At 40.2% G+C, this 22,068-nt stretch overlaps 1 long non-coding RNA gene across 1 annotated transcript in view; it reads right to left on the bottom strand.

The window, feature by feature from the left end:
* Window positions 1-14,097: 14,097 nt before the first annotated feature.
* Window positions 14,098-22,068, bottom strand: part of LOC147052272 (uncharacterized) — a 39,202-nt gene continuing 31,231 nt past the window's right edge. The window contains exon 3 of the long non-coding RNA XR_015066945.1: window positions 14,098-14,867. This is a non-coding gene — a long non-coding RNA (uncharacterized LOC147052272). The remainder of the gene's footprint in view (window positions 14,868-22,068) is intronic.

The following is a 22,068-nucleotide window of genomic DNA, read 5'->3' as shown; positions in this document are numbered from 1 at the left end:
AGACAAAGGAGGGAAAGGATGAATAGTCTGTTTTTATGGGTTGTGCAGACAGCATGAGGCACATGCATGTTGTCACGTGTGGATAATACAAACAATACAAATATTAGATATATTCAGCATTTTATGTTGACGATTAACTTCGAATGGAGAACAATTGATGTTATTAATGTGCGTTTCTTAAAAGACACCAACAAATGTTCAGCGCTCACTTTGCAAAATACGTAATGTCTGCAGCTGAACTGTCCGCCGCTCGAATCCTGTAACTCATGCATAAGAATACGCAAGATAAACAGTGCATACAACGAGTCTGAAATACTTCATCATTCTATTTTATGTTGCATTTCTTACGAATAAAAAGGACACCACACTTGGCACACACTTTACTTGGTCATCACAGAATGAAAAAAAAACATACTTAAAAAAATTTTGCATCTAATTTGCAATGAACGAATTGGACTTCAAAAGTAAGTTACAGTAGAAGATCGCGAGAGCTACCTTGTGGAAAAAATGGGCTAATGAACATTGCCAAAACCTTCAATATGAACAACATGGAACTCGTTTAAACGATATTGCATTGACATTCTGTCAGTTTATTAGTCACTACTGGTTTTGAAGCTGATGAATTTTAAAGGTAGAAAGAGCTTAGTGGATTCCAGTATAATGAATTGGACACTAGTTATTACGAACGTCATGTATCATTGTAGAAGTAATTGCTGTTTATGAATTACATCAACACAAATAACATAGTAGGTGTTTTAAAACGTTTTAATTATTCCTAAATCTATATATTGCAAAAATCTCGATGTATTTACATGGCATGCGTACATACGTATCCCCCTGAGCGGAATTTTGGCAACTGGTGCTTTGAATAAGTACGACTCACAGCTGGTCAATCATGTCCTCAACATCATACATGGCTGCCAGTTTGTCAAGCTTCCTCTGAGAAAACATGCAGGGCCAACAAATCAGTCTTCATTTGTTTTGGTGGCGTGGCAACGTGTTCATCTCATTTGGTGTTAATGGCCACTCATTTCGTGGAAGCATCTAAAAGTATTATTCATAGTAGTTAACTTTTCCGGTTCAGGCGGGGGACTCCCAAAATTCAATCTGATCACCGATGTAATTTCCCATTAGTCATTAATCCTGCTAATCTCCTGATTTTAGAGTGAAGGAAACAATGTCCATTGTGGAGGATGTGACCCGACATGGCTCGACTTGACTGCTCGCTCTGACTCCCTGTCAGAAGTAATCCAACGTACAGGTAGACAGAACCTACCAAATGTTTGCGACGGGGATTCAGAGATCAGAAAATGACCCTTCACAAAGTATACTTTTTGAAGATGTTCTGATCCAGTAATCTACTGATTGATACGAATGAACAGAAGTATAGTATTGTGTAATATGTTTTTTTGCCACTTTCCCCAATTTCATCCATTCTTTTCACATCAGTTGTGCATCTTTTCACTTGTCTGGCCCGTTCCCCATCTCCACTACGGCTCCTGTGGTCTCAGTCGGAGACAAACGAATGAGGGCCCCGGGAGGGCAGCGCCTGCTCTGCCTCACATCGCTTACTCGCTCCCTCTCAATCATGCATATTCGCGCAACCGGCTTGTCTTTGTCCCACGCAGGCACTACCTATGGGTTGTCATGGTAACCTGCAGTTGGATTTGCTGCTAAGAACTGATTGTGTTGAGCTTAGGCAGGATGGCGCCCCAGGTGCGTGAAGCCTCATTGGAGCTTGCCATGCCGTGTCATGCTGTTCATGCCATGCCAGGTTAGACTCTGATGTCGTCTATATAACTGGCATATTTTTCCCTTACAAACCACTTTTGTCCCCTCATTCTACACTACTCTAAAAAATATTGGATAGCTTTTTTCTGCTTAGAAGTATGTTTTGTTTTTAATTACCTTATTAATCCCTTTTAAAATCAATATTTGCAAAATGGAGTCAGTCCATTCCACCTGACTTTGCAGTGCCAGACAGATCATGGATTTAATGTAGACAAGCATGTAGGCAACACATGTGACTTTTTTTTCTTATTCCTGCCGGTGTAGTGTTCTTCTATTATATCACGGTTCAAAGGAGTTGTCAGACCTAACCCAACAAAAATTATGCTCCCCAGTGTTATATGTCTGTCAATCACCTTGTGTGTGGTTGCAACTCACTGTTTGTTTGTTTGTTTTTTTAGTACATTCTAGTATTGCATTTTACCGCATAACTTGGTGTGTGGCAGGCCCAACACAGCCACAAAAAAACCTGCTGTTGATTGAAAAAAAAACACATTAATGAGCTTAACTGTGACTTAAGTTGCTTTTAAAGAAATGTCATTTTCACTAACAATGGCATAATGTGTAATTTTATTCATGTCCAAGTTTGCTGACGTGGTTTTTCATTTCTATAATTTTGCCAGTTTGTGTTCTTCACCATTGTTTTAATAAAAATACGGTGGATGATCTTTGGCTCTGCTTTGGGGTTCGACATTCTGTGCCCTTGATAAAGACATTTAGAGTTCTGAAACAAATAAATTTTCATTTCAATGGGAAAACTTAATTTGATACACAAGAAAATTGTGCAAATATGAGCTTGGTCACACTACCTGGTCTTCATGGTAATTGATTTCTACAGTATTTTTCAGTTTGAGCATCAAAAGGGTTTCTGGTGTATGCAATGTCTTCAGCTGCAAGGGTTTCTCAACGTACGATATGAAAGAGTCCTCCATTGAGATCCTGACATGTAATGTTAATCTTTGCAGTTGTGCACCTCGTTGTTGGTTGAAAATTACTGAGGGTCATTAACTAAATTTCTCTTCTTAGTAAAATGATGTGAAGGTCAAACAAAAGTTGAATGTAAACAAAACTAAAGTTTAATGAGAGACTAAAAGGGAATCAGTGTGTCAAAGGAGGGTCTTGCACATAGCACCATTTAAACTTTAACCACCATTTTCGCCCACCCACAAATAATAACCAGCATGATTTGAGAAGGTAAATTATTCCCACTTTATCCATCCACAGCTTTTAACCAGCAAGACTTCAGAAGGAAAAATATTTGGGGGGCAAGTAAGTAAGTAGCAAATACCATGCCTGGTGTTTTTCTAGCCATAAACATATTCCTTCTCAATCCAAGTTGTGAGTATGAAAAGTAGAAATCCAGAATCCCACAGTTTAGATGAAGAACTGTAGGTGGTGGAGCCAATGCAAAACCTTTTGTGAATACAAATGCTTTGAACCTGGCTGACCCAGTCTCGATTGTGCTTGTGCGAATGTGTTGGTGCTCCACTTGTGTGGAAACATTCAGTGGAAGCAGCTGCACACTGTCTCTTTGCTCCCACAGCATTCACACTGGTCCTCGAGGTCAAACGCACACACAAATCAGACACAGAGATGTGTCGGAGGCTAGTCTAAGCTGGTGGTGAGTCATTGCTTTGCTGCTTCTCGGAAAATGAGCATCACTTTGGAGAAGAGGCCCTAACTCCACCTCCACCTTTGTCCCCCCCCCCTTTCCAGTATGGCTCTCCTTATCTACATCAGTGTAGAAAAAGCGAAAAGACTGGGCAAAAGCCAACAGGGTACTGCTGTGACTAAAAGGAAAGAGCCAAATAAATGAGAAAGGCATGGAAGACTGGTACCATTTCAATATGAAAGCTCTACATGGATAATTTGTGTTCTTGTGCGTGAACATAAAAAAAAAATGTGTGTATGCATGAGTGTATGTAGCCTTGAGAATTCTTTGCCCTGCTAATCAGCTCTGTAGCGCTGTTTTAGAAGTGCTGGAGTGGACACTTGTAATTAGCTGTCTTTGTCCTGTGTGGGAGGGATAGAAAGCCTTGAACGAGGGGAAGAAAAAGGAAAGGGAACTTAAGTGAGAAGGCAGATGGAGGAGGAGAGGAATGGGGAAGGTGAGGAAGGAAAGCAGAAGAGAGGAAGAGAGGGGACGGGTGGGCAAGGCGAGAAGGGAGTGAGCGAGAGGTGAGGGGATGGAGTACAGTTTGACTTCCAAATTGGCACATTAGTATTCAGGCTACAGTCGTTCACACACTCCGCTGCCGCCGGCACCAGCACCAGCACCACTCTGACCACGCTCCGTTGCCCTCTCTGCCCAGCGGCCAGCTCTCCTCCTGCTGAGGACCCAAACACAGAGTGGCATGTGGCAGAGGCAAATACTTGTGTTAAAAAAAATAAAAAAATTCTGCATGCACATTTGACTAGTGTTAAATAACATTGTAAGCATTTACATTATTATGGACCAATATGCAGATGGTTGGGGTAGCAACATTGGTTGCAATTGACAAAGCAAAAAAAAAAAGAAAAGAAAATAACACTACTATGTGATGTTGACTTAAGCACCAGTGAGACAAATTAGTGAATCATGACTGAAACCACAAAGCAATGTTGCATTGTAGTTGTACAATGGGAAAGCCATATCGTGATTTGTTTCACATCTTTTCAGAATCACACAGTTATATATTGTTAAATCCTATGTAGAATGGTAAGAAATATACACTCAGTAGCATTTATGCAGACATAACATTGTAAGATATTTTAGATACTGTAATCTTTTCTAAAAACGTTTGTTTCCCCAGTCTCCCTTAACATTTGCAATCATGTATTGGCCGTGAAAGAAATTCAAGATGCAATGTTGTCGGCTGCATTCTAACTGTCAAGTGTCAAATTGTTGGTTGTCAACTCTCAAGTTGTCCTGATTTTCCCCAGTTCTTTACCCCAACTTGAAAAGGGCCTTGGTTCTTAGAACGCAAGAACAACTCGGATCTTCCTTTTTTTTTTTTTTTTTGCAGTTTGTTGCACAAATAATTAGAGGGTAATTAGTCAGGTTGATAACCTTAAACAAAGAAAACATTGCATTATTTTAAGTTCAAAGAATTTTAAGTGGGGCGGCTCGGTGGAACACTGTTTAGCATGTCTGCCTCACAGTTTGGAGGGTGTAGGTTCAATTCAATCTCCGGCCCTCCCTGTGTAGAGTTTGCATGGTGCCCACATGGGTTTTCTTCGGGCACTCCGGTTTCAGTAGTGGTGTGCATGTCTCTATATTTCGTCTCTATATATGCCCTGCAACTGGCTAGTGACCAGTTGAGTATGTAGTTTGCTTTTTCCCCAATGTCAGCTTGGATAGGTTCCAGAGACCTCCATGACCCTGAACAGGACAAACGGTGTTGAAAATAGATGGATGGGGAAAAAATGAGTGTGTGTATCCTTGCGCATGCTGCGAGTTTGTTTGTGCGTGCATGAGTACAGTAGGAGAGGATCCTAAAGGAAGCCAAATAATGTGCATAAAGTAAGAAACAGTGGAACCTCAAGTTACGAGCCAAACAGATTCCATGAACCAATTTGTAACCTTAAATGATCATAAGTCAGAGTAATATTTTGTATTGAAATGAATGGAAATGCAAACAATCCATTGCACCTCAAAAAAAAATTATAATGATGAAAAATCTTTACTTTTATTTTACTATTATTATTGCTATTGTCACTCATTGGTTGATTTTTCTGAAATAAAATCATCAAAAAGGAGGACATCACACTGTCAAGATTAATTCCCTACAAATTACACACATAATATGCACAATTTAATTTGAGTGCCCCCAAATGGCTGTTTGTCATGCTCTTAAAATATTTGTCAATGAGTTTTACGGGGGTTGCTGACGGCAAATTTGGATGAGGACAAGCAACGATGACGAGTTACTTGTATAATAAATAACAGACACAGGACCTCATTTAGTGTATAATGCATGGTTTCCTTTGGTGTCCTCTCCCACTGCTTCGTCCGTGTTGCTTTTACTACATTTACATAAAGAACTGCAAGTGGAAATCTATTCATCCCCTGGCATGGATTAAGCAATGTGCACATTAATGTCCAACCCAGCAATACCCCTGCTCCACATACTAATTGTCAACTGATAAATCAGGTTATCTGTGACAATTTCTACACTCCGTGAAGAGTGTAAATTAGAACATTATTAACTATATGTTGGGTTCTGCCTTGTCAGAGAATGTCGGGAAGAAGAGAAGAGGAGCTGAAAGCAGGGAAGAATGCGAGAGAGGGAGGATGGTGAGACAATGAAGGAATACAGAGTAACTGAATGACAGCTTGATATGAAGCGCCAATGGTGTGGTTGTTTAAATGCTCTCAGGTGAAATATCCAGAGTGGACAAAAAAATGACTCAGTGGAACCTAAATAACTCAACTAAAATTTGGGAGAAAATGTGATTCAAAAGTTGCTTGGAGTTTGGGAGGTTCACTTAGACCTCATGTAAGATTTCAACATTACCCTTGGGTATTAATAAGCATTTAAGTTTCATTTAATTTATTTAATTTTCAGTTATGACTTTTTGCAGGGTGTATTCAGTATGTCACCACACATCTATGTTGTATGATTAAAATGGACTCAAAACCTATACAAATCCAGAATGACTAAAATTATTAGATTTTTGTTTTATATATAGTCATGATAGAAATTATCCATAATGCTGGGATATGAATAATGTTGGGCACAACTGTACTTTGTTTATACATAATTTAACTTTACACCCATAAGACAGTTATCCAGTTATTTGTTCAAAACTTTGTGAAATACAGACAAATCAGCTAGTTTCCGCTGTGCCACAGATTGTATAAAAATAAACTTTAATACCATAAGCAGTCACACATCACACTGAATCAATTCATTATATGACATAATCTAATGGCATTTTATTCACTTCAGCAGTTCAACTTCAGAAATTACTCAACTTTTCTCTGCATTTTTTAAGCAAGTCTACCGATACCAGAAGAACATACACACACAGTGGTAAAAAAAAAAAAAAGACACACTGGCCTGTGTACATCATCACGCCTCTGTTGAATACCACAGTTGCACAGGTCTTTCAATTAAGAGAAGTATTCATGTGTGTGTGCACGCATGCGTGTAGCTGTGTGTGTTTTATTCTGGGGGCGGAGCAGCTGGCAGGAGGTGCTCGGGGCAGAAAGCATCTGCAGGTGGCAACAGCACATCATGCCCGTGTACAAACACACACACGCGCACGTACACAGAAATAGACACATATTTACACGTAAAAAACACACACACAAACTCATAGACATGACTACAACTTGTACAAATTGCAAATTGTACCTTTGAGTACTGACACACAAAAAAATGCAAAATTATATTCAGTCCGCTCCACAAGTAATGAAATAGCAAGGTTAACGCCTTTGTTTTTGTTGTATAGTGACATTTGGATTTCTGATTAAAAGGTATCAGACAAAAGTTCACGAATCCATCTTTTATTTCAAGATGTCTTTCACAACTCAGGACAGAACACCTTTTATTCAAAAGCAAAAGTATTGCAACTGACGCTTCCACTTGATGAATTATGCTGTCACCATCATGAGCTATACTATCAATAAAGACATTGAAAGTAGAAAAATATGTGCCGTATCATGCAAACAATGCACTCATCAGCAAAAAGGATTGGCACGGCATGAATGGATTTTGCAATGCAATACAAAGATGAGCCTCAAACATTTTGAAACAAAGCTTTATGAACTGACGAGACAAAGATAAGTCTACCAAAGTGAACTAATAGAGCCTGCCTTTCATCTCCTGAAGTGGAGACTGAAGTGGAGACTGAAAGGGAGAAACGTCTTAAAATGAAAGAACTGACTGAAAAAGTCCAGATTATTGTTTATTATTTTTTGTTATTGGCACTGATGTAATCCAAATCACGTTATCCTGGTCAAAATTCTGCTTTCTTGTGATTCTCTTTTTTGTTCTCTTATTTAATATTAGCACCACAGATAAAACTATAGTAATGTACATTGTGTGTCAGACATTGAAACACTGGTTGAAATTGGGACGGGGCTAGATAACCAAATTGCTTCCACCCGCTTTCGTTTTCGACAAGTCATGTCAAATGTAAAATGGATCTGTAACAAATGTGTTGAGTACTTGCAGAAATAAACAATTCAAATCAATCAGAACAACTGTTGTATTATCTTGAAAGTGAAGGGAGAAGTGATGAATTGAGGTTCTTTACTCATAAAGGCACCAGGGTATGACTTTAATGGACATGATGGCGAGTGTTTTGCATGAGTGTTCCATTACTTCAGAACAAAGTATCAGAGAGAGGATCCTTATGCAGCAGTAGCATGTGCCCGGCTAATACTCTGATGGCTATTGGTCTCCACGCGCAGGTCTGTGACTTGCAAGTAATGGAAGCCTGCAGATTAAATGGTGTGTGTGTGTGCGTGTGTGTGTGTGCGAGAGAGCTTGCGAGAGAGCGGGAGAGAGAGAGAAATATGGTAGAACATGAGATTTACACATCTTTATTAATCAATATTTCTGCTCCTTGGGCGGCTCTATACAGTATTGATCTGAATCTAGAGTCGAGGGTATACGCGTTTGACCCTTGACCACAATAAAACCATAATTTGACAATAGAAATCTTTTGGAGTTCCAGGACTGCACCAACTTGATGAACAGCTGTTTATTTATTTATTTATTTATTTATTTATTTGTATTTTATTTATTTATTGATAGGCAGTTCAGTTCATGCGTTTTTGTCATTACTTGACAACGTCCCACTAAGGTTTCAGAGGAGACATCACTTGAAAATTTAGGATTAGCACCTTTATTTGGGATAGAGCAAAGCGTCGTCATTATCAAAGCATGTTGCAAAAGTAATGATGATGAAGCTTGAGGATAACTAGCAAAGCCTGTGCTCTTTGTGAAATCCAATTTGAAAAATATGCATTGAAAACATTCTAATATACATGTATTTTCAGTCAAATTTCAAGGGTTGAATGATAACAAAACTGTCCAAGAAACAAAGGAAAGTCTCAATCCCCTGAACATTAAACTGTGAAACAGCCCCAGATATGATTTTTTCTGGAAAATCAGCAATTGAGTCATAAGGCAATCATCAGATTGAAATATGACTGGAATGGGAATAAAATAGGTTGTCTTGCTGCTGTAATAATCTAACCAGCACAGTCAGACTGAAGAAATAACCATGCTATTATTAATTTAAGAATCATTCCTTAGATCATCGTTACAAGAACACATTCGTATGTGTCTGCGTGCATGCACGTGTGTGTGTATACGATTGCCTGTTTGTGTGTGCACTATACATTCATGTGTGAAAGCATGCTCTAGTTCCAACTCAATTTTGGCATTAATGATGAATTGATATCAATTCAAGTTCAGGGATCAGATACTGGCTCTGTTAAATAATGTAGCAGGTAGCACCAATTGATGTCCCATTTGAACAGGAGAGAGAAATGTTGGAGGACTAATACATAGTAGGTGCTCTAAGTATGTCAACAACTGCTGTTAAATACTCTGGGGCAAGGAAAAGGATGATTGCCAAACATATATATACAGTATTCATGTGTGTGTGTGTGTGTGTGTGTGTGTATACCTATGTGCGTGTGCTCATGGGGGCATTTGTGTGTGTGTGTGTGTGTGTGTGTGTGTATTAAAATCTGTGCTTGAGTGCACAGGCCAGCATGTCTATGTTTATGTTTGTGACTGTTCAAGCAATGTGTGTCACTCATCAATAATGTACGACCCTCAGTAATGCCCTCTTCAAAGCTGTGACGCTCTAGTGTTCCACATAATTAACCCTGAAACACACACATACGCACGCACGCGCACACACACACACATCCACACACCCACACACACACACACACACACATATCCTATATATAATAAACGAATTGAAAATAAATGTATCGTTATACCAATAAACTTACCCATTTGAAATCCATCCCTCTATCCGTCCATCCGTCCGTCCGTCCGTCCGTCCGTCCGTCCGTCCGTCCGTCCGTCCATCCATCCATCCATCCATCCATCCGCTGGAGCATAGACAAACAACCATTCGCACTCACACCTACAGGCAATTTGGAGTGTTCAATCGGCCTACCATGCATGTTTTGGGAATGTTGGAGGAATTGTAGAGATGTAAATTTTTTATATCAAAATGAGGAAAACAAAAACGTTTTACAATTATTTTTCATGCTTCTCTAAATAGAAAAAAGACATAATTGGAAAAAAAAACAATAATTCCTTTTTCAGGCCAGGAACAAATTGCAACCACAATATGTATTTAAACAATGATGATGATGATCACTTCAGGTCAGGAAGATCTAAACCCCATTTCCAACAAATGGTTCACCATTAAAAAAAAAAAAAAAAAAAAAACGGTAGTTACTGTCATGGCATGTAAGTCTCAGTGTTGCAATGAAACCATTAATGAGGAAAAATACACTGTGATGTTTTCAATAGCACATTGAATGACATTTGTTTTTGTCTTTTATCATGATTAATTGAACAAAGTAAACCACAAAGATCTCCAGTGCTCGTGACAATTACATTTGCATTCAAAATTGAACAAGGAGAAGGGTAACATTAACAGGGAACGAAAAATCAGACGTACGCACACACGCATGCACGCACACACGCACGCACTTACGTACACCCACTTTTTGCGCACGAAATCGAGTGATGTTGGTGCCAGCTTGGAGTGATGGTAATATCAGACACTGGAGGAGCTGCTAATGAACAGAGCAAATGGGAAGAAAGGATCAAGCTCAATCCACTAATTGCCTTAAAAGCTTTTTGTACAATTTACCCTGTCAACAGAGATGGAGGCTGCAGTGTGTTTCTGCAGGTGTGTCTTTCTGTAGGTGGGTAAGTGAGGAGCGGGGGGGAACACCAGAAAACATAAGAAAGTGAAAATTAAATGTATTTTCTTCCTACAACCAACTCAAATACCATCCCACACTTTGCCAAGGTATTTGGTTGAAGCAAGGTTTCTTTGTTCATCATTATTATTATTATAATATTTTATTTGTAAAAGTAGGGCTAATCTGTTCTGGCCCATGTTTTATTTATTTTTCTGTAAATGGTATATTGATATGTTATATGGTATATTACATCTTTTGCCCAACCATCAGTGCAGCACTAAATTGTCTGCAAGGGTTTCTATGGTAATAAGCAAGTATCAAACCAAATGCAAACTTGAAATTCTGAGCCTTTGAAGAAGATTTAAAAACATCATTCTGTCTGTCTGGACACGAGGAATGCAAACACTCATAACATTTTTAGAGTGCACTCAAAGCATGCAGTGGAAAATTGCCAACTTTCACAAAATAGCTACATGAAAAAAGTCTACTGGTCGTTCTTGTCTTTCTTTTCTTTCAGAGGATATTTTTCCATGTTTTAAGTCCCAGTCAGCTACAGAATAAGGTTCTTTCATTTTATGACAGATATCCATTGGTCATTGTACTTTTAATCATGTAAAACACTTTGAACAACATTGAAACATTTCGTGGCCTCACTGTTTTGGGCGTTATTTGGTGGTACGGGAATATTTTAAATTCCATTACTCAAAAGCCTTGCAGAGGATCCAACTCACACGTACACGGAGCAATTAGGACCGCATTACGTCATGATGATAGCCAGCCAGAAACCAATGTTAGCAAACCTGAATTCTGAAATCTGAATTTACAGAAGTACAGCAAGATGGAAAACAAAAATTACAGCAGCAATCCCTATCGTCAATCTGCGAGAGCCAGATGTGATGCAGGCTTCATGGTGGGAAGGTGCAGTCTTCACTGAGTGCTGGAATCCAGCACCCCACTGTGCTGCTATATTTTAAAAGGATCTGAAGCACATGTCAACCCTTTAGCAAAAGTCCATCTGTGTAGAAATGTGCACTTCAAACCAGAAATACTTCTCAAAATGAGACAATAATTTCACCAATTATTTACTAGTCTGTACAATGTATTCTGATCATCCCTATTTCATCCATCCATCCATATTCTATTTCAAAATATTCTTAATGTGATATAATTTTTATCTTTTCCAGGTGACTCAGCTGAGTAGTCAGGCGGCACTCACTCTATTGACCAGCCATCGTGCTGGACATTTCCAAACATTGATCAGTGAATGAGGCCCATTCAGTGTGTAAGAGTGAGTGGATGGAGGGACAGATGTCCTTGCAGGGACTGTGTGGGCCTTTCGGCCTCAGATTCATCCCTAGAGTCAAAGCTGTGTCAATATAGACAGTGTGCAGAGACAGAGGTGGCCCTGGGTCAACCCCAAAGCCAATGCCTGAAGATGACCAGCAGACGTGTGCATACACACGCTTCACAATCACATACACACAAGTTGGCATGCCAATAACTGCAGCACCTTATTGAGCTGACCGGGTCCAAGTTCTGACACGATCTATAATTAACCCTCGGGTCCCTACTGCGGTATATCCTCGTCAGCTAACAAGGCTAAATGTGAGGGCAGTGGCTTCAATAGTAAGACAGGATTGCTGTGCTGTGTTTCCCCAAGGACAGTATCCAACTTTTTGATTTTGGCAAGACCTGCTATAATTTGGATTGGCTTGGTTTCAGTTATGGTTCCAGTTATGACACGGTTAAACTGCCTCCAATGACCTACCTGCATCAGGAGTTTGAATTGTACGATGATTGCTGTTCATACTATAAGTCTAATATGTATAAAATATAACATTGAGAATAGTATACAGTACACTTGCTGGGAAGAGAAAGTATACTGGTCCGTCAATCTCGGACGTTTGTCAAATGTTATCATTTTTGGCTCTAAATAATACATGTATGATGTAAGCAAAATATTCTCACAAAAATAATAATTTAACTAAGATACCAGTAGGGCATCAACAGCATATTGGTGATAAAGCGAAACTTCATGAAGGAAACTATTCTGTTAAAGTAGGAGATCGACTCAAAGGGAAGGATGAGCAGGAAATATGCATTTAGGTAACTCCAGGCAGATAGATGCAAAGCAGCATGCTTCCAACAGAAGCAAATATGTCTCGTACATCTCTTTGGGAGCCATCTCAGTGCATTGCCAGAGTTGAATCTCAGCAGGGGAGAGTATCACTTCCTAGCGTCACTTTCTAGTAGGAGATACCTCATTGTTAGCAAATTCTCCAGGGATGTGGCACTTTGTACCATGGCTGCATTGACGGAGCTGGCATGTTTTGAGTGCTAGACTCACTGGGTGTTATGGGTTGTGTGACTTGTGCTGTTGAAAACACACACCTACAAATCTACTCACGCACTGTCTCACATGGGTACACAAGCCAACACAAAAGGAGTCAAAATCCCATTGCTCACTTCGCAACGCTATGGGCGAACGAGTTCGATGCAGACAACCCGAAACAATATAATTCATTAGCAAACTCCCCGGTTCACTACTGCTACATACAGTACATGTTAACATATTTTCTTATCCTAGTCACACAGCAGGTACAATATTGAGCCTTGGCTCACAGTCTTGTGCTCTGAAAAGTGGTTGCTGCAGTTAAACTTTCGCCACCGTCATGTTATGAAAACCTTCTCTGCACACACACTATCCTTTCCTCCTGCGATCAATGGTCTCATCCAACCTGGACTTACATCAAAGTCACTACTTCCCCCCATGCTTCTGTGCTGAAGGTTAGCTGATCCACAGGTAACCTTTTTCCTCTTTCATTCCTCATCTTCTTCCCCTCTCTCCTCCCCTCTCTCCTTCTGTTTCTGCGCTCTTTCAGAACCAGTGAGCATCAAAGACTGCTGGGCCTCACGCCAGGGGCTCCACACTATGCAACCTGCCCCAGACTCCCCGCCAGTATCAATCCCCCATCACTAAGCCACTGCACCTCCAAGAACCTCCCTCCCTCCCCCCCAAAAAAAAATCATGTGGAGCACACACCCATCGTGATATCCGCCTCCCACCAGGCCACAGATCTGCAGTGTCTACCCCATGCTGGTTGCACATACTGTAAACAACAAGCTGTCAACAGGGCTACAGTGTACCAGCCTCTGATGTGACCTATGGAACAGCAGACTGGCTGTGGAGTGGGGCTCCATGCTCAGCAGGTGGGACAGGGGGCTTGGTGGTTTGGGGCAAGTCAGTCAGTACTGCTGTTTGTGGGGTGCATGGCTACCTTAGTTTCTGCAGAAGGGTTGACCTGCCTGTCCCAGACATGAGTGTCTGCCAAACCTGTTGCAATAATAATCGAATTGAAAGAAATAAAATAAAAAAAGTTGCAACGTGTAATTTAATCTGGAAAATATCGTTCCGTAATATGATGAAAGAAAACATAAAGTGATAAAACAAATACAGTAAATTGGATTTACAAATTTATTAAAAAGTATGAATAATTTTTTTTTTATTGTCATTGTCTAGTTGTCCTGATTTTCTTGAGTTCTTTGCCCCAATTTGAAAAAGGGCCTTAGAACGCAAGAACAACTCGGATCTTCCTCTTTTCTTTTTCTTTTTGCAGTTTATTGCACAATTAATCAGAGGGTGTTTGGTCAGGTTGATATCCTTAAACAAAGAAAACATTGCATTAAGTTCAACTAGTCCGGTAATTGCATACATGTACTGGGAAAATACGAGGCATAAGTAACTACAAATCGATTGAGCCACTCAGTTTGGAGCTCAAACTAAACATTTTAAACAAACCAAACATTTTCAAACAAATTAAGCATTCAAGTCCATTTCCTACCAGTTGCACGTGACCAGGAACTGAGGAGTCTCTTTGGGTGTTTTTTTTCTTTGCTTTCTCTGTTTAAGTTTTCTTTCTTCCACTATGAGGCTTTGCCTTCTTTGTTCCCCAGCTTTTATACTGATCTGTACGGCAATATGGCCGTCCCTGGCATCTGTTCGGAAGTTTGATGAATATTGATTTGGCTGTTTTTTTTCTGCCCCTGCAGGTCTGGAGGAGGATCTTGTGGATATTTTGTTTGAATGATCTCTGCCTCTGTTAGTTGAGGTGACAGTCATATTGCATCAATCAAATGGCCAATGGGCTGCTCCTTCTGGTGTTCCCACTGTGGTTACCTGGGGCTGTGTAAGACAGACGGACAGACAGACAGATAGCTCATCAGTGAAGCAATAATAAATAGTCTGCCCAGAGGAAAAAACATATGATTGAGAGTAACGTTGTCTATTGTTTCTGCTAAATCAGTTGCTTATAAATTCCTGAAAATGTCCAGCTTTAATTGTTTTTTACTAACCCTTGAGGTACTGCTATATTTTTATTTTCACCAGCAACCTAAAAATTATTGAAGACATTCAGTGGTATACATGATGTAAAATACTAAATATAACTGAGCATATCGTAAAAACATCAGGTGAACTCATTCATAATGTGACCGAGATAAAACACTACAGGATTCTTCTTTTTCTGACATATACCTAGATATATCTGATATTCGTTTTGTCTCTCCCTTGTCGTTTGACATGACTTCTCCTACTGCACACAATTGCTGCTGTCTCCCTTCCTGACAATTGTCTATGTGCTATTATTACTGTCATCTCTCTACCTTCTCTCGCCTCATCTCCCCATCCCCACACCTACTCAACGTCTCCTCTCAACTCACACTCCGATTTGTAGCTCTTAATATTGTATGTGTCTACCAGAAGGACAGGAGCAGTGGAAATGACATGTTTCTGCAGATAATCCCCCCCACCCCACCCCACCCTTCCCTTTCTCACACACACACACACACACACACACACACACACACACACACACACACACACACACACACACACACACACACACACACACACACACACACACACACACACTTACTTTCAAGACACTCTTACTACGTCAAGCTCATAGTGTAATTATGTGTGAGCCGAGCAGTCAGTTACATAGCTGAGTGCTGCACATATCAGAGCTGGGATGTTATACTGACACTGATAGGGTAAACCAAATGGCCAGGCTGACAAAACACATATTTGAACTTAGAAACAGGGAAATTGGACAAGCTCCATTGTACAAAAGAAACACGACAATTATTCTAATTATTACCATGGATTTGAGCATGTGGGCGTGACACATGAGTGAATTTAAGGCAAACACCAAGCTTGTGGCAATTACATACTAGGCATACTATGTTCCTATGTTAGAGAAGATGAACAAGCTAAGTACTAAAACCCCATATTAATATGAATAGAATTTTCCATTGTATTCTGTTTTGCAAAATCAAAAGAATTTTGAAGTACCTGTACAAATTAATTTTTAGTTTTAGTCTGAGATCTGCGTAAAATTTGAGAGGCGGTTTAAGTCTGATTTGATCACATGCTTAGATGTGGGATAACACAGAATCTCTACATATTTTCGTGACTGGCGTAAATCTAGTATAGCGTGTAGTGTATCTCAGAGTGGATACAGCAGATCTGCAACATCTGCATTGCTGTCCAGTGGTACCAGCCGACTTCAATTATGGCCAAATACTGTCGACTCTTTCATTCCCTTTAAATGTGGCGCGGTAGTGGAACATTAGAGTCCCGACATTAGTCTTTAGGTCATTTGCAGTCATGATTATCCTGCTCCACATGCTTTATTAAAACACATTGTCTCTGAAAGGAGCAAATACGAAATTTGATCTGGAGTCACAGTAATGCATATGTATTTTGTTTTAGTTAATGAGCAAGACAATACAGTACAATCACTCATCTCATGAGGAGATGGCTCAACTACTTTCAGTACTGACTTATCTTTTCAATTCAAAGCTGTTTTTATCAAGTACAAGACAAGTTGCGTTATTGGGGGGAGGTTCAGTTGAACTCTCCTTGAATTTGATCTGGTGGGTAAACCCGTTACCGAAGATGCAACATAACCAGATTGTCCTCTCCTGTAAAGAACCAACAAAATAAACAATCACATTTTCCAAACTTCAGTCAAATACAATCACCGCCTGTCACAGACTGAGCTGACTAGATGTTGGCAGCTACGGTCAAACTACTAACTTGTCAACAATGGCAGCCCAATGAATATACGAGATATTTAACTTTCATTGGCCTCGTTTTTGGTTTGATCTTTCAAATATCCAAACATTGATCTTGGGAAACAGTTGTGGTGGGATTACGTCATCTGGACAGCAATGTACAATGGAACCTTCAAAGTTATCAGTTTGGAATCAGCAGTTTGGAATCCAAACACAAGTAATCATTCAAATTTCTAGTGAAGCCAGTTCGTTTGTGTCTTTTGCATAACTTTGTCTTTCTATGTTTTTTTTTTATTGCCATAATGGAAGTGAAATATTTTTGTTGTTGTTGTATGGCAGTTTAGCATGTTGAAATGCTTCATCCAGTATAGTTCATCAGGATTTAAAATAGCTTTTATGCAAGTGATTGTATTTCAATTGATTCTAATCAAACAATGTCGAAGAAAGTATCTTCTAACAAGCTCGAACGACCAGCATTACATATCGTAACAGAGGTTCCACCGTATGTGAGAAATCTGTCTCACAGGTGAAAATTATTTTCATTGGTTCCACCACTCTACATGTTACCACCTTTTAATGACTGCACTGGTTGTGTGCAGTCAGGTTCAATATTGTGCCAACACATCCCAGTAAGAAAAAGAAAGTGAAGCAGACATAATGACCCAGTGAGAAAAGCAGCAGCGCAGCGAGTGCTTCAGCGCAAGACAGAGGGTACAGAACCCTGCATGAATATCAAAAAGCTTTGTCACTTTGACCTTGAGATAAATATTTAAAATCCAGCTCCAGTCTATTCACCAATACACATCAAGTACACACTGATCATGGTGTGCCCTGAGGCCATGGGTGAACTGAAGTCTTCCTCATTAACTGCCTGTTGTGATCCATGTACAGATAATTACTGCTTATACTCAAAGTACAGATATTTTATACACGTATGTATAGGTAATACAATAATCGATAGTCGTACAGTATGGCTGGATGAATGGATGGATGGATGGATGGATGGAAGGACAGGGGACGGATGGACAGACAGATCGATCAATCGATTATTTCCTTTTGCACATTTAGTACTTGCGTTACCCTTAGCTTTAGGTTTGATACTGTTTGTTTCTTATTTTGTGAATAAACAATTTCTTTTAACACTTTACTCGGGTTTTATCTCCTCCTCTTTTGTTGCGGCCATCAGCCAGTCCTAGGAGTGTGTATAATATGCACACGCTTGTATAATATCATACCTTCTATTAAAAAGAAACCCACAGACTAGGAAAGTTGGTGGAAGACTGACACCGAACGTGTCCCTTTTCCTTATCCAGCTTTCTACTTGTTTAAGGCTTGTTCTCTTTCTCTGCTGTAGCATATGTCTCGGAATCTCATCTTGTTCCTCCTTTGTGTTCGTTACGCTTTCTCAACATCTGCACTCTCTCTTTACATTCCGATATCCTTCATCTCCTAGGAATATCTATGAACACATCCTTCCTTCTCTCCCTATATTTATCTCATCTCGAGCTAACTCTCTCCCTCCCTCCTTCCATGCATTCCCTCTCTCCCACTCACAGTGGACTAAAGTCCCACTCGGTGAAAATTAGGAAGGAGGAATGCGCTTGGAATGGTAAATTGTTTATTTTTGACAACTCTGTGCGGCATTAAACACCACCCCCATTCCCAATGAAACCACATGATGGTAGTGAAGTCAAAGAAGGGAAAAAAACAAACAAACAACCAAAACAACTCATATTAATCACTGTAATTGTGTGGGTGCTTTGGGTACCCAAGCGGCCGGGTGCCGATGAGGGATGGTGCTGCTCACAGGCCTCCCTCGCCTTCATGAATCATAGCCAGAGTTTCTCGCCGGCCGCCACGGAACAAAAGATGGAGATGAAAAATGCAGCAATTAAGTGATTTGATTTCTGCTCTACCCTTCTGTATATCTCTCTCCCAGGCTCTTTTCGGGCCACACACACACTCAGGCCCACACACACATAAAACAAAAACAAAAAAATGAAATACATACCCTATTCATAATCGGTGAAAACATAGACATGTAAAACTCAATAACACTCTTTAATAGACACACAAATAAATGTACATGAACACGTCAGCTATACAGTATACTGTGCCAAGATGTGAAAGCCGATTAATTGTATTTATTGATGGAAATAGTTTAAGCTGCTTATTAGTTTATGATATAGGCTCCATTTGGAAATTATTGAAAAGGAAATGTGTGTTGCCTCTCCGAACACACACAATCTCAAGAGTGGTTTTGGTGTGCCGTAGTCAGGGTTGGGGAAGAAAATGTAAATAAATTAGGTCATGAGTTGACAAATTATTCCACAATGATTGTCACGCACAAATACTCAGTAGGCCCTATCGCAATTTGCTTCCGACAAGCTGCAGGGTCAAACGACTTTAAACTATGAGAGATGTCGACATTTAATGCATGTGTCTTGCATTTGGGATGCGGCTGAAAAGGACAGGGCTAAGCATTTGCAATTAGGAGCAGGTGTAAGTGGTTTGAAGCAAAGAGCCACGTGTGTGTGTGTGTGTGTGTGTGTGTGTGTGTGTGTGTGTGTGTGTGTATGTGTGTGTGTGTGTGTGTGTGTGTTTGCGTGGATGTGAGTGCATAGCCAACCTCGGCATCAGGCCATGATGGACTGCTTCACAGATCCAAACACCCGTTCAGCAAGCTGCATGCTCATTAATCCTGCCAAACTCCACTTGTTACATGCACGCACAGGAAATCACGAGGCAAGGCAAGGTAAACCAACAACTGCTGCGATCCATCACTGCGTGCCAGCAAAGACGAGTACACACTAATACGGGCACACCAACATTTGGTGGTTTAGTTTCAATATCCACATATTGTTATCTTCTGTTCTCCACATTCCAATCATAAACCTCTACATGCTTACAGTCAATGTTGATAAATCCAGGCTTTAACTTTCGTTAGTTGTCTTGAATATTTCATTCGATTCGCTAGGAACAAGAGGGAGCACAACCATGCAGGTAAGACGTACAGGCAATGGGCCTTATGCATGTTACGCTGTGACCTCATGCATTGTGGGTAACACAGTTTTTCCTTGTCTGGTTTGGGGAAGTAGGACTGCTGTGTCAATCAGTCAATCTTTATCTAATTGGAATATAAAACTTATTGAGACACATGTCTGTTGGGTGATGGACACCAGCTGTAGCCCGGTCAGACACTGATATTAGATTTATTTTTATTCATACTTGTATCCGCGATTGGCTGGCGACTTGTTCAGCATGCCTCATGAGGATAAGTGTTAGAGAAAAAAATCACAACCTGGTATGTCAGGTACATATGTATCTTTTGTTGTTGTTGAAGTTGTTTGTGTCAAATGCCTGGATTTAGCACCATACTCTACTCGAGGAGAGAAATGCTGCAACAAAGCTTGGGAACAAATCAATAACGCTTGACCTCAGTTTGACCTTTTGTTGATCGGAGAAGTTATGGGATCACACTGGACTTGATATAAGCTTATTTGATGTGTCGTATGACAACAGCAGTGCACTCTATGCTCCCATTTTTATTGTACTTGTTTCAATTGTTTGTTTTTCTGTGAAATGCTTGTGAACACAGACATAACAACTATTCTACGAATGACAAATGCTATATGAAGCCAGTAACACAGTCCATTGGTTAGGTGCAGTGTTGAAGCAAATTTTTCATAACATAATGGGTTTGCCTGGATGGAGAAAACGGAAGCTATCAGACAAATGACAAGTATCGTTTGACTGAGAGCCTACAATACTATTCACACCAATGTAGCTTTAGGAGAGCAGGATTCCCAGTTAATCCAACATCTTTGTTATGACTCTTGCATTAACATTGAGTCCTAAATGTGGAAACCCTTCAGGAGGATTGATGAGAACAGGTCCCTGGCAACTATTCTCACATGCTAATAAACTCTGTTAAGCCCTAAAACCAAAACAACAGCTGCAAAAAACAAAGCGGACCCTCATTAACAAAGCCACCTCTAAAATCCCTCTCACTTCATGGACATAGACTGCATAATATACACTACATAGACTTGAAAAAAAAAATGTCAAAGTGATCTAATAGTAGCTGTGGGTCTGTATTGAAAGGTATCTTAATATTTACAATTCTATTTACAATGACAGTTCTGAACACGCTTTCCAAAATCATGTCTTAGTCACTTATTCACCCAGATATTTATTAATTTACTCATTCATAGTGGCATAGCTGCTGTGCGTGAAACTCAGAGTTCAAGGTTGTGTTCAAGGACACATGAAAACAACTGCTCAGGGAACAAAACACCAAAGCCAAAGATTTGATTACAGGTCAATTTCACCACCTCTGAAACCACAGTCATACTAATAAGGATGGCATTTACACAATAATTAACACAAGCACAATGCACTGGTAGACAAACATCAGCAAAGATACACACAACCGCATATAAAATGGCCATAAACAAGTACCACAGAGCGTTGGCGCCGAGACTGAAGTCATCATGGACCTGTAAAGCATTAGCCTCTGTGTGACTCCAGCCACTCCAGAAATAGCCCCTGTAATATATGCTTACTGCCATAGTCTCTTTTGCACAATAGTGCCCTTAATAACACACTCCATTTCTGTTGGCATAAATAAGGGCTCCATTTCCATCTTATTTAATGCAAATGAGAGAGCCAGCACCCAAACAGGTAGTGGGAGTGGTGTGTGGAAGTGGAGTGAGTGTGGAAGTGTGTAGTCACTGAGTGTAGAGGCATGATTGGGGACGAGCAAATTCAAATGAGCATTGGAGAGACCCAACAACGTGCCGTTGACTCCCCCGCCGGCCTGCCATCAGTGTGACAGACAGCGTCACTTAGGGGCTATGCCGCCTGCACAGTGTGCCATTACAAGGGCCAACGCAAAACCAATATTTATCCAAGCAAATGGTTCTCATGAGAGGGATGATGATTGCAGACGCAAGAGTTACCCTCCAGTAGAAGGCGCTGGTGCAGCCAAGAGCTGTGGTTCATTAGTTCCCTCACATTGTCATTGGTTTGTCTGGGATTATTATTTTAGAAGGAATCTACTGACAAATATGTGTAACCCAGAGAAAAAATATCCAGACAGGATGCACTGGTATTCTTCACACTGGAAATACCCTGGCAAGATTTTTTTCAGAGCACAGACATGCAGAAGCACAAATTGAAAGCTTTCCCAGTCAATTAGAATAGCCGGTTGCGCTTCAAAAGCACAAAGTGTCTCCGCGATTACTTGGGTGTTGTTCATCAAAGACACTTTGACTGTGTTTGTTCATAAGCTTGCTACATGGACA

The sequence above is a fragment of the Syngnathus leptorhynchus genome, chromosome 8, assembly GCF_054491065.1.
Source record: "Syngnathus leptorhynchus isolate UIUO chromosome 8, UIUO_Slep, whole genome shotgun sequence".
In the NCBI taxonomy this organism is placed as follows: Eukaryota; Metazoa; Chordata; class Actinopteri; order Syngnathiformes; family Syngnathidae; genus Syngnathus; species Syngnathus leptorhynchus.
Note: the sequence above shows the minus strand (reverse complement) of the source record. Positions and strands in the feature narration are given on the sequence as shown.